Source organism: Pelophylax lessonae (assembly GCF_965119305.1).
Source record: "Pelophylax lessonae genome assembly, chromosome: 4".
Lineage (NCBI taxonomy): Eukaryota > Metazoa > Chordata > Amphibia > Anura > Ranidae > Pelophylax > Pelophylax lessonae.
The window spans coordinates 268,488,795-268,502,136 of record NC_138771.1 but is presented as its reverse complement, the minus strand read 5'-3'; the positions used below and the strand labels follow the sequence as shown (position 1 = coordinate 268,502,136).

General features: G+C 44.1%; 1 protein-coding gene across 1 annotated transcript in view; it reads left to right on the top strand.

Moving 5' to 3' along the window:
* HELB (DNA helicase B) overlaps nucleotides 1-13,342 on the top strand; it is a 102,427-nt gene that overhangs the window by 78,785 nt on the left and 10,300 nt on the right. The window lies entirely within an intron of this gene.

Genomic DNA, 13,342 nt, shown 5'->3' with positions numbered 1-13,342 from the left:
TTTTTGGGTCTTACCTTATTTTCCTCCTCTAGCAGCTGCTCTGTGAGCCCAGTAGTAGCCATTTTCTTAGTGACTGCCTTGATGTTCCCTGGGCTTTGGTGGGCTGGGGATATGGCAACCATTTTTGTAGCCCTGCAGCAGCCTCCTAGCTACCTCCAGCCTTTTATGATTATCAGGTCGGCTGTACCTGGGCTAGCATAAGCCACCTCATGCGGCAAAGGTGTTCCCCCTATCTTTCTTTACTTTGACAAAGTTGTATACAAGCTTTGGGAACATCCTAAGAGACCCTTTGTGGTCCTGAAACGGTTTGCTGTGTGTTATTCCTTTGCACACGCTTTTCTGAAGAAGTGGACCGCACCATTAGTCATGGACCCTCCTATTTCCAGGCTGAATAAGGCCACTATGATCCTGGTGGAGGAGTCTGTCCTTTAAGGATCCAGCAGGCAGGAAGGCAGAATTGGTCACATGCACAATGTTCACTATTGCCGGCTCGGCTCTCCTGCTGGTTTTGGCCATTGCCTTGGTGTCTCAGCCCCTTACAGAATGGGACAAATTTCTTCACCATGGCCTGGTTGGGGAGCAAGTTTCCCCAGGGTGATCATCTCTTGCGAGGCTACCCTAGATGACATCATCAAGAATCTTACTGGAGGGATAAGTACCTTTCTTCTGCAGTCCAGACAGAGTAATGAACCGCGTCACAAGCGAGGCCGCCCCTTTTACGCACAAGAAGCGTTTTCGTCCCCCTGGATCTGCAGACAAGGGTTCCAAGCCCTTCATGGCCCCTGTGAGGGGTACCAAACGCCCCTGAGCTGCCAAGACGGCCATATCTGCAGACAATTCCCCCTTCAGCATGGAAGGGGCGCACATGTCCATGGTGGGGGCTCGTCTGCGCTTGTTTGCAGCCTCATAGACCCTGATTTCCAACAATTTGGTCCACAAGCTGATCCTGTCTGGTTACAAAATAGAATTTCAATGCTGTTCTCCTGATTTTATTTATTTTTTTTAAACCAAGGTTTAATAAACCAAAGTTTATTAAAGAAAGTGCCGGAAAAGTACTCAATTTTAGTATCTATAGAGAAGAGAACTACCCAGAGCAAAGAAAAGCAGAGAGGAAAACATAAAGAAAATAAACGAAATAGAAGGAAACATTATCATGAGGGGTAAACGGCAAAAGAAGGGGGCAAAAAATAAGTGCAAGCCCTGGCACAATTAAAAAAATATATGACCCATGAAGGGTGTGACGGGAGTCACTTTGGACAGGGGGTTTGTGGAGCCTAGATTACCTTAGAGAGCTTGGGGAAACTCCTTGTCCAGCTTCCCTGCCCCTCCTGTGTGTAAGTCACCCTGTGTCTATTAGGGGCACAGCATGACCAAGAACCCCAGTTGGGTCTGCACTAATCAAACTCGCTGTACAACCACACAAGACTCAGCATTTTATTTTACCCCTGTTATCTTGGGCTCTAGATGTGTGGTTTGTGTCGAAGTAATATTGTAGGAGTGTCTCACAGACCATGGCTAGATAGTTTGAGGTGAGGTGGGGTTTGTTTTTGTTAAATGCCTGTATCCCATTGTTCTATTGTTTTCTGTCTGTATTGGGATCAGCCTATTATGGGATGTGTATGTGGATTAGCTGCTAAAGGGGAGGGGCGATCATCCCAGAGTATTCAAACACAGGCACAAAAAGATATACAAACAGTCTTATGCTTCCTACCACCCTACACTGATGTCTCGACAAGTGACTGGGTGGGCTAAGGGATCTTGGATTGTGCTGGTACCAGGCAACCGGAGGTTATACAGCGGACATACTCTTCTTGAGTACAGGTTCTGTTACAAAAGGAATATAGAAAGTATGACAACTGAAAAGCAACCAGGAGCCAGAGTTAAACAGGCCACAGCAATGAATAAAAACAGGCAAGGCAGACAATCAATGGGTGCAGGTAGCCACAGCCAATCAAAAGAAGAAACGCAGATGGAAGTGACTCTAAAATGGGGTACGCAGAAGAGCAAAAAATAAAAGCTCAATTGCCCACTATAACAGAAATGGCTATGTTCGCAAAACTGGAGCTATCCCTTAAAACGGATATGGCAATATTACATGGGGACCTGGGTCAAATACTGACGAGTGGAAGATACGGAAGGAAGGTTGGACAATCATGCCCAAGAAATAAAAACGCTTAAAGAACACATGAGACGTTTGCACATTGAGCAAAGAAATATGGTATATAAAATAGAAGACCAGGCAAAAAAAAAATTGAGGTCTACCAGAAACAACGCAAGAGAAGTTAAGATATAATGGGAAAAGGGTTCAACCCTCTACTAGAGCAATAACAGAGACTTTAAAGATCGAGAGAGTACACAGGATTAGGAAACCTCAAAATATGGCAGGTGAAATCCCAAGAGTGAGATTTCATTATTATGAAGATAAAGCACACACATGAGAAAAATTGGAGGAGCAAATATTCAAATATTTGCAGATTTGGCGCCAGAGACTTTAGCAAGGAGGAGGCTTCTTAAACCATTACTGGAACAAATGTGTCTGCAGAATATTCAATACTCTTGGGGATCCCTGCATGTCTGGTAGGTCGGAAAGTTGGTGCTACAGCAAGATTAAAATGTATGGAAATACAAGATTTCTGCAAGAAATTAGACCTACCTATCACACACATCCCAGGTTGGACAGATACAATTGAAAAAGGGACAGAATTAGAAGAAGATCAATGGCAATTGGTTTCCAAGAAGAACTTGCTACTTTAAAGAAAATAGAAAATGAGAACGAAAGAATTGAGTTATAAGGGGAGGTGGGGAGTGGAAGTATAGACAGACAGAAAGGAATATAGAAGGATGTGATCCATGGAGACCTGGCAGGCTCTGGACCTGCACCTCAGTACTGGGGGTGTTCGGCCCAGGTGGCGAGCAGAGACAGAGCCTGACCTCAAGGGGAAGGAGTCGAAAGACCGGAAGGGATAAGATGGAGGGAACTATAGTCGACTGGAAGGCCCAATCAGGGCCAAAAACCCCAGGAAACATAATTTTAGTTAGCGTAAGGGGAGGCGAGTGGGAGGAAGGGGGTGGGATGAGGGAGGATGGTGGGAGGGGAAAGGGAAAGGAAACCTCTCTATATAAAAGATGGGATGCTCTGCCGATGCTCAATCTCTCTCCTCTTGCCCCCTCCCCAACTCTCCAGATGTACGTTTAAACAACAGAATTTATCTGTGATTGTGAGTGGCGTTTGGGAGGAGACGGGAGGGGAGCATACTATCCAAAGATGACCGTATTACTTTTTTTTTTAAAGTATAATGTCCGAAGGGCTAAATACACCTGGAGAAGAGACCCAAAATATTAAGAGGTTAAACACCAATTCCGCAGAGGTAGTATTTCTCCAGGAGACACATATATCCCATGTAACAAATGTAAGGCTATAGTCAAAAGACCATTCAACATGGTATTTTAGGGACTCTACAACAAGAAGGGCAAAAGGGGTGGCCATTGGGCTGGTAAGAGGGGTACAGCTCTCCCTAGAGGAAAGGATGGTGGACCCAGAAGGAAGACTGTACAAAATGGATTGTACAGTAGCAAATATATACTGTCCCAATAAGAACCCAATAGGTTATTTGAAGGAGGTTCTGGGGAAGTTAATGGAGTTTAAAAAGGGGTATTTGATCATGGCAAGAGATCTAAATTTTTGTATGGACCAAGCAATGGATAGGACATCACATGTACAGGGGATTAGGAATTCACAGCTGAAGATAAAGAAGAAGCTATATCAATACCAAATGATAGCTATGTGGAAAGAACAAAACCCGAAAATGCAGGATTATACATACCACTCCCCTGTACATGGGACATACTCAAGGATCGACTATATCAGGGGTGTCAAACTCCATTTCATCGCGGGCCACATCCGCATTATGGTTGCCCTCAAAGGGCCAGTTATATCTGTAGGATTAGATGTCCAGAGCACCCCATGCCCCCTTACACCCTTACATGGGATGTCAAGAACCCCCCCCCACCATCAGAAGTTAAGAGTCACCCACCATTCCTTACATCACAATGCACCCCCTTACCTTGTGCTGCTGCCAGGAAGAAGATGCGGGTGGATCTGGGAAGAAGTGCAGGGTCTGTAGAAAAACCAGAGGAGGGCTGGGGTCAGTTTCCAGTGTCTGCCTCCCCTGGTCTCAGCATTCAGCAAAGGCAAGGTGTTGTTGCGGCTGCACAGAGAGGTGCAGGATCTGCAGCAGGAGTTCTGCCCTCCTCTCTGCTGCGGACAGCTAAGAAGGGGGGGGGGTGGGCAAAAATGAGCCTTTCTGTAGCTGCACAGAGGAGTGCAGGATCTGGCAAATGAGTTATGTCCTCTCTGCTGCCGACTACAGAGACAAGGTCTGGGCAGAGACAAGGGGGGTGCCGCAGCTGCAGAAGTGTGAGGGCCACATGAAATGGCCTGGGGGGCCGCATTCGGCCTGCGGGCCTTGTGTTTGACACCTGTGGACTATATGATGGTTGAACATAGACTACTAGAGTCAGTGATTAAAACAAATCTAGAAATAACATGGTCAGACCATGTTCCAGTGACAGTGAAAACTAAGGAGTTCAAAATAGAATGAATAGATGGAGAATAAAGATGACTTATTACAAGATAAAGAGATGGGAGAGAAAATAAAAAGAATTAGAAAAATATTTCAAACTAAATGATACCCAAGAGATAACAAAGGCCACGATCTGACAGGCCCATAAGGACTATATTAGGGGCATTGTAATATCTATAGGTACTCAAAGAAAAAAGGAAAGAACAAAAAATATGGAAATATTGATAAAAGAAATTAATGAATTAGAGCAACAGCACAACAAAAAGCAGACCCAGAGGTTCATCCATATACTGGTGATAAAAAGGGATAAATTAAAAGATATATTAGAACAGGAGACTATATATGGGTCTTTAACAGAGTCACCAAGGAAACATACCAATGGGGAAATAAATCAGGAAAACATCTAGCAAAGATCTTAAAGAAAAAAAAATCTGTAAACTATATAGAGAAAATCCAAAACCGCAACGGGGAGGTGGTGTACTCGACCCCTTAAAATTTAAAGAATTTCAAAAATACTACGGGAAACTATGTGGTAAAACGAAAGAGACCACAGGGAACTGAATTAAAAAGGATAGAAAAGATAAAAGAATATCTTGATAAAGCTAGGATACCCAAGGTACTATAGGGAAAATTAGCAGCTCTAGAGGAACCCATAACTGAAGAAGAGATAAATGTAGCTTTAAAAGATACAGCAGCGGGGAAAAGTCCAGGTGGGTGAAGCGTCATGTGTCTGCACTCTGCTGTGCACATCCCCAGCATGAACAATTGGCAGGCAGATTGCCTCAGCTGTCAAACGTTGCACCAAGGCGAGGGGTCCCTGCATCCTTACATGTTTCATCAGATTTTCCTCCAGTGGGGCACTCCGGATGTGGATATATATATGTGTGTGTGTATGTATGTATGTATGTATGTATGTATGTATGTATGTATGTATATATATATATATATATATATATATATATATATATATATATATATATATATATATATGTATATGTATATATGTATGTATGTGTGTGTTTATATATATATGTGTGTGTGTGTGTGTGTGTGTGTGTGTGTATATATATATATATATATATATATATATATATATATATATATGTATATGTGTGTGTGTGTATATATGTATATATATATATATAATATATATGCATATAATATATATATATATAATATAAATATATATAATATAAAATGTGTAATGTGTTTTGTGCAACTTTTTTTTTTTTTTTTTTTTAATTTCCCTCCCTAGTTCCGCTCCCATGCAGCATTGCTGCTGCAGGGAACGGAACTAGGAAGTGATCAGAGCGACGGAGAGCGGCGGTGATCTCGGCTGGCGGTCACAGCAATGAGAGATCATCGCTGGATCGCCAGGAGAAGGTAAGAGACACCGCTGCGCTCTCTGCACATCCACCCCGAGCGTGACTTGGGGTTACTGCTCCTGATATGAAAAATCCACCCCGAGTCACGCTCGGGATTACCGCCAGGGAGGTTAACTCCTGGAATGCAGGAAGTTTGGGCTTCAAACATTAGTATGCAAGGCTTCAAAAGAACGCCTTATCTCAAAGCAGATGGTAGGACAGGCCAGGTTGTAAAGTCATAAACGTCATAAACGAAGCAAACCTTATCTCAGAACAGATGTCCACTATGTCCACTATGGCAGCAACTAGGCTGTGTGGAATTCCACAGCAAATTGGTCATTAGGAAAATGACCACAGTTACACACAAATTCATAACTTTTTACACAAACAAGATATGTCTCTAGAAAGTATATATTTGAATGCCAAATAAAATACTGAACGAAACGAGACCATGCATGGTCATCCTATCACACATGAAGTAGAAAAGAGCGATAAGATATTCCCTGTATGATAAAAAATATTAATATTTGATACCGTTTTTTTTATATGAATTCTGTTATAAATCTGTCTAAGCGCGAGGTTCCTTAGCATTTTTATGAGCCTAGGGCCGCCCAGGGCCACTGTGTTTATTGGTCAAGGACCTCTGGTGACACCCCCTGCGGTCTCAGAGAAAAGGAAAGAAGCAGATGGTTTTTGCAGTTCTCATTTTTAACATCAAGCAGTAACATCGTATAAGGGAAGAACCGATCACACATGCTCAGCTCTGAACCTCTGATAATACAAGGACTTTTGAATGCAAGTATTTCCATTTCTAATTCTTTATCTATTCTTCTAAATTGCTGAATTGTGTCTCTATTTCTTTGTAACCCATTTTTCTGTAAATATTTTTATTTGCACCAATTTTAACCTTTTTTATAATTAAACCTTATTTTGAAAAGTGTTAATTTTGTCTCTAAGCTCTTAACGCAAGCTAACCAAAGAACCTGCCTCTTGGAAGAGCGCTACTGTATAGAATAAACCCTCTGAACATTCCTGTCTGAGGTGACTGTGTGTGTTACAGATGATTATTCTAAAGTCATAATCGGTATTTCTAAAATTACGAGCGTCCGCTGGGCTCATCCTAACGTAGCGGTGGTGGTGAAGAAAGGGTTATTTGCTTAATTAGCCCGGTGACGATCGCTCTCAGCCTGCTGGCATCTAGATTGTGGTCCCGCAAGCTGGACAATCTGTGTGACGGGTGCAGCTGAGAGTTGCATTGTTACGCAAGTGACGGCAGGGTGTGAAATTGCCTGGTCTTTGGTCACGAGTTGGATGAGAAGGCCAGGGGTCTGATACCCTCCACCGTCAAAAGTATCATCTCATATACACGGTTATTCCTCTCAAGCTTCTACCCCGCATACTTTGAACGGTAGAGACCAAAGGTATTCCAGCCATTGTGGTGGTTTTGAATTGGCAGGGCAGACCTTCTGTCTCAAGGATCGATCTTCCACCCTGTTTTACAGTCGCCGGCTGTAACGGCTTGGCTATTGAAAGCCAGATTCCAAAAGACAGGGGACTGTCCTTATCGGTTATCCTTACCATGCTAAAAAGCATGAAAGTCTACATCCAGGAAGATATACTGGATTTATCCGCATTCTGTCTCGGTCGGTAGGATATTTGCCTTTCTGGGGTGTTGAGAAGAAGTTGGCATGAAGTACCATCAGGGCCAGGCATGTGGTGCCTCCAGCGTGCTCCCTGTTGCTGCCTTGGGATCTGAATCTGGTTCTTTGTTCTTCAATGACCTCCCTTTTAGAATATTGGGGACATTCCCTTGGTTACGCCTGTAGGCCTCCTTATTAGGTTGACACAGGAATAGTGTGGTTCTCTGTTTATGCCCTTCTTTTCTCCCAAAGGTGGTCTTGGCTTTTTATTTGAACGAAGATATTATCCTGCCTTCCCTATGTCCTCGTTCATCGCATCCTAAAGAAATCAATCTGCACGCACTGGATGTGGTTCGGGTAGTTAGGGTGTATCTGTCTGCTTTGGAGGTCTGATTCCATTTTAGTGATCACAGTTGGGCAGAGAAAGGGATTTTCATCGTCTTATCCACCATTCCCGGAGGTAAGTATCAAGTATGTGCCTGGTGATAGGATGCAGTCACTGTCTAAAAGTCCATAATAAAAAGTCCAATGGAAAAGGGAAGATAGTCCACTAATGGGTGCGATTTTGAAGCAGGCTCTGTATAAACGTAAAAAAGCGCCTCTAATGCCTAGTTAGTACACACCACTATTTTATTTTTATTTTTTTCGTTCAACTGGCTGAAAGCGATGATCGGGAGCCGGTCGGCTGCTGGTTTTCCAGCATGCTCATCCGTCAGAAGCCAGCCGCACAGCTTCCATACACACAAGGGCCGAATGTCGGACGGTTTTTATTGTCGCCCGATATTTTGCCCATGTGTACTAGGCTTAAGTGTAGTATCAAAAGACCATATTTATCAAAAACAGGCTAAAACACTAGCCGCTCACATGATGCAGTAGGTAAGAAGGCTAATAAAGGGGATTCTGCTGGCTGTAGGGTCACTGGGTATAAGTTCATAAGCTGCCAGGAGCCATCCCGGGAGTTGGAGAAGGATCTGCTGTAGTCTCCCTGAGGTTGATGTAAGCCGGAAGCTCCAGAGGGCGGTCAAGTGCAGTGCCAAGCGGGAAGTGGCAGGGAATCGGAAATTGTACAATGCGTTTTGAAGCATGTGCAATCGGTGTATAGGTGTGCTCCTTTCTCAAGCTGATTGGGTGCTATTGCAGGGCAGAATATATATGCTGTGCTTTAGTAGGATTAACTGATTAGTAGCCAAAGGTACATGATCAAACAGTATCTTTACAGGGGCAATGCACAATATATGGAATACAATTAAAAGACATAATACAGATCATATAAAAACCAATAAAGTTAGTATACTAATGGAATTAATATACAAATAAACACCATTATACAGGATTCAAACTAAAAAATGTGTGATACACTTGTAAATCATGAGCTAACAATAAGGAAAAGAAGAATAAATATTATGACAGGTATATTAACCACTTAAGCTCCGGAAGATTTTACCCCCTTCCTGACCAGGCCCTATTTTGCGATTCGGCACTGCGTGACTTTAATGGACAATTGCGCGGTCGTGCAACGCTGTACCTAAACGAATTTGATGTCCTTTTTTTCCCACAAACAGAGCTTTCTTTTGGTGGTATATGATCAGCTGTGCGATTTTTACTTTTTTGCGCTATAAACAAAAAAAGAGCGTCAATTTTGCAAAAATAACAATATTTTTCACATTTTTTTTTATATGAAATTCCCCCCGAAAAAAATGTAAAAATCAAAATTTTTTAACATTTTAGGCCAATTTGTTTTCTGCTACATATTTTTGGTAAAAAAATCACAATAGGCATATTTTGATTGGTTTGCGCAAAAGTTACAGCGTTTACTAACTAAGGGAAAGCTTTTTGTCATTTTTATTGTTTTTTTTTTTTTAACGAGTAATGAATGTGATCTGCCATTTTTTTTTTTTTTTTTGTGGGACTGCGACATTGCGGCGGACAGATTGGACCCTTGACTGACATTTTTGACACTTTTTGGGGGTACCAGTGACATTACTACAGTAATCCAGTGCTATACATATGCACTGTTACTGTAAAAATTACACTGGTAGGGAAGGGGTTAACTTTATTGGAGATGCAGGGGTTAAATGTGTCCCTAGGGACGTGCTTCTAACTGTTATGGGATGTGGCTGTTTGTGTAACTACAGAGATATACGATCCTACATAGCAGGACCGTATGATCTCTGCACTTACACAAGGGAGAATGACAGGCGACTTTGTTTACATTAGCCGCCTGCCTTTCTCCCTCTGTACCAGACGATCGCAAGTGTCCGGCAGACATCGGGTCCGCCAGTCACACGTGCGGGGATCACAGTGAAGGAGCCGGGCGGGAGCGCGCCGCGCCTCCGGTGGCTCACAGGCGAGTGACGTACCCATACGTCACTTTGCCTGCACAGGGCTGACCGCTGCAGTATATATACTTGCGGCGGTCGACAAGTGGTTAAGCAGCAAAATTATTCACCAATAAAAGATGTACTTATCCCAAAAATTACTTCTAATCTTGCTCCACAGAGTTTGTAATATATTGCCTCATTTGCTCCTGTGGGCTCCACTATGTAAGCACCACCATTAGGCCTATCAGACAACATTTTGGGGAGCACTGCCATTTTATTGAAGACTGTATTGATAAACACAGCACTCCCCACCACTTTTTAGAGGCCCACGGAAAATCCACGTCTGGTCTGCAAGTAAAGATCATTGAAACTATACCCAGAGGCCTCTGAGGCAGAACGATATTCCAAATTGTGTCAGCGTGAGACTTTTTGGAAAATTACTCTGGACACCCTTTCCTTTGGTGGACTCAATGAGGCTATTGAAATCAATACCATCCCTTTAATATATTCTCTTATTGCGATATAACCTAATCTTTCAGTTGCATAGTTTCATTATGGTCCCTTTTTATACCTATTTGCTATGATTGTTAAAGATTTTTATGATTGAGAATACTAACCTAACCTTATCTCATATTATCTGAAGGAACGTTTTGTTATGTCTTTTTGGGGGGAGATTTTGGTTCATTAGTCTTCTACTGTAAATATTTATGAAATATAGTAATCTAGTATTGCTGTACACAGTATATTTAATTGTTCTTTCTGTTGTTGCTTATTGTACCTGTCATCAAAAGATTTCTTTAGCCTCGGTTCACACTTTGCGATGCGGGAAGGCTGCAAATTCGCAGCCTGTTCCCGCATCGCAAACGCACCTCCGGCAGTTCACACTGCCATATGCGATACGCTGGGGGTGTCAATGTAATCTTAACACACCCCCAGTTTGATCGCATATCGCAGTGCGATCTTTACAGTTCGCACAGGATCGGATCGCACAAGTGTGAGCCGCTGTGCGATCCGATCCTGATGCGGCTGCAAAAAAGGGTCCTGTGCGTCTTTGCTGCGGTGCGAATTTAGCCATACAAAGTGTATGGCTAAACTCGCACCGCACAGCCGATCGCATGTAAAGAAGGAGCAGTGCGCTCTGACATTACATTCGATCGCCGCAGCTGCAAGAGTGTGAACCGGCACTTACACGTGTATCGTACATTTTTAGTTTGAATCCTGGTCTGGAATAATGGTCTTTATTTGTATATTTATTCCATTAGTATTTTAATTTCATTGGTTTTTATATGATCTTTATCTCTTATTGTATTCCATATATTGTGCATTGCCCCAGTAAAGATGCTGTTCAATCATGCACCTTTGGCCACTAATCAGTTATTTCCACTAAAGCACAGTGTATATATTGAGCCCCCTCTGCCCTGCCCAAGTGGCTTCAGAAAGGAGCGCACCCATACACTTATCGGTGTACTGCGCATGCTCCGAACCGCGTTGCCCAATTTCTGGTTCCCGGCCACTCTCTCCCCCCCCGGATCTTCCGGCTTATACAGTATCTCACAAAAGTGAGTACACCCCTCACATTTTTGTAAATATTTTACTATATCTTTTCATGTGACAACACTGAAGAAGTGACACTTTGCTACAATGTAAAGTAGTGAGTGTACAGCTTGTATAACAGTGTAAGTTTGCTGTACCCTCAAAATGACTCAACACACAGCCATTAATGTCTAAACCGCTGGCAACAAAAGTGAGTACACCCCTAAGTGTCAATATTTCTCTTACGTCCTCTGACAGTCGCCGCCACCTCTAAGTCATCACTGTTGGGTATTGACTTCCCATCCGCAGGAATAGCTAGGCATATAGGCTTAGTCCAAAGACAAAAGGCATTAGCGTATACACACCCATGGGGGCTGTCCCATCTGGGCAATACCCCCCTGCATCACCACTCCCAACTCAGTTTTAATCTGCCTAGCGTCAGGAATAGTCAGGCTTCCCTTGTGCTGGGGCTTCAGTCTCAGCCTTCCTAATCTTTTATTTGATTTTCTTTGAAAATGTCAGTTTTTTCTTTTACTTTACTAGCTGTTTATTTTGTCAGCTTCTAGTATTAGTCTTCTCTTCGGATGAAGATGGATCATGTGGTGCTGGGATTCGGACTTGCCGCCCTGGTTCTCCAGAGCAAAAGGGTCAGATGGACCCCCAGCCCGCCATCGAGCGTTCAGCTATGGTTCGCCCTGGCATTACGAACGACCCATCCCTGTTCGCTACAGGGATGCAGCCGTGAGGTGGCTACCTCACAGGACTCGTCTGCGGTGCTGCAGTGTCATGTCCCTGGCTGTCCCTTGTGCAGATCTGTATGTTGCCTGGGGGTCCCTGTCCCTGAGTCACCTTAGGTGCATTGTTGGGGGTGCAGACGTTTGTGCTTGTGTGGCGACCACAGCGGTGCATTTTCGCGCGGTCCGCCATCTTTGATATGGGCACACATGTATAGCTCCTCTGGGGCGATCCTGCATGTCATTTTGGCGCCATCCGCCGCCATTTTGTGGGCAGTGGAACGATCGGTCCGGCCGCATGTCGGCGGCCATTTTGGCGTAGCCTCCAATGCATCCCTATGGGGCAGCCTTTTTCCTGGGGTCTGGCTTATAGTCCAGCCCTCTCCAGCAGCACTTCCTTTCCATCAGCAGCAAGGACACTGGTAGCAATGCTCTGCGGGCTCTGCAGGTTATCACTCTCAATTTCCCTCTGTATATCGCTTCTGGCTCAGTTTCTTTTCTCCTTTGGGGGTCTTTCATCACTCTAGCAGTAGTGGTGGGCTGCGCACACCGCAGCGTTCTTAAAGGGGACAGTACACCGTTTTTGCACTGTAGTTCTGATAACTTGAGCCATGGATTCTCAGGAAAGCAAGTTTCCTCCAGCTTTAGTGGGGGGCCCCAGTTCTCCTGTGGCTCCGCTGCGACCCGATCTGGCTGCTGTAGTTGCGACTTTGGTGGCAAATATGGAAAAGCTGATGTCTGAACGGGCTGCGAGAAAGAGGCACAGGTTGTCTCTCTCTTCTGATTCAGATGGGGATATGGCTGCTGCGGCTGCGAGCGTGCCCTTTTCAGGGTCCCCACTCATCCTTAGACCCCCCGGGGTCTATGGGGGAGGCTGAAATGGAGGGTGTTGATACATCCTCCCCAGGGTCACCTGAAGAACGGGCGACTATGGATGAGTTAATTGTTTCTGTTAAAGAAACTTTGCATTTAGAGGATGAGCCCTGTCCTCCGGGCGTTGTGTCCTCATTTGGGACGCACAGGACCCGCAAGTCTGCGCAGGTTTTTCCCTGCCCAGCGGAATTCCATTACACTGTTAATGAAATGTGACGCACGTTGAAACGTCCATTCCTGGTACCTAGTCGGTTCAAATTGCTTTATCCTTTTGCGCCGGCTACGGAATCACGA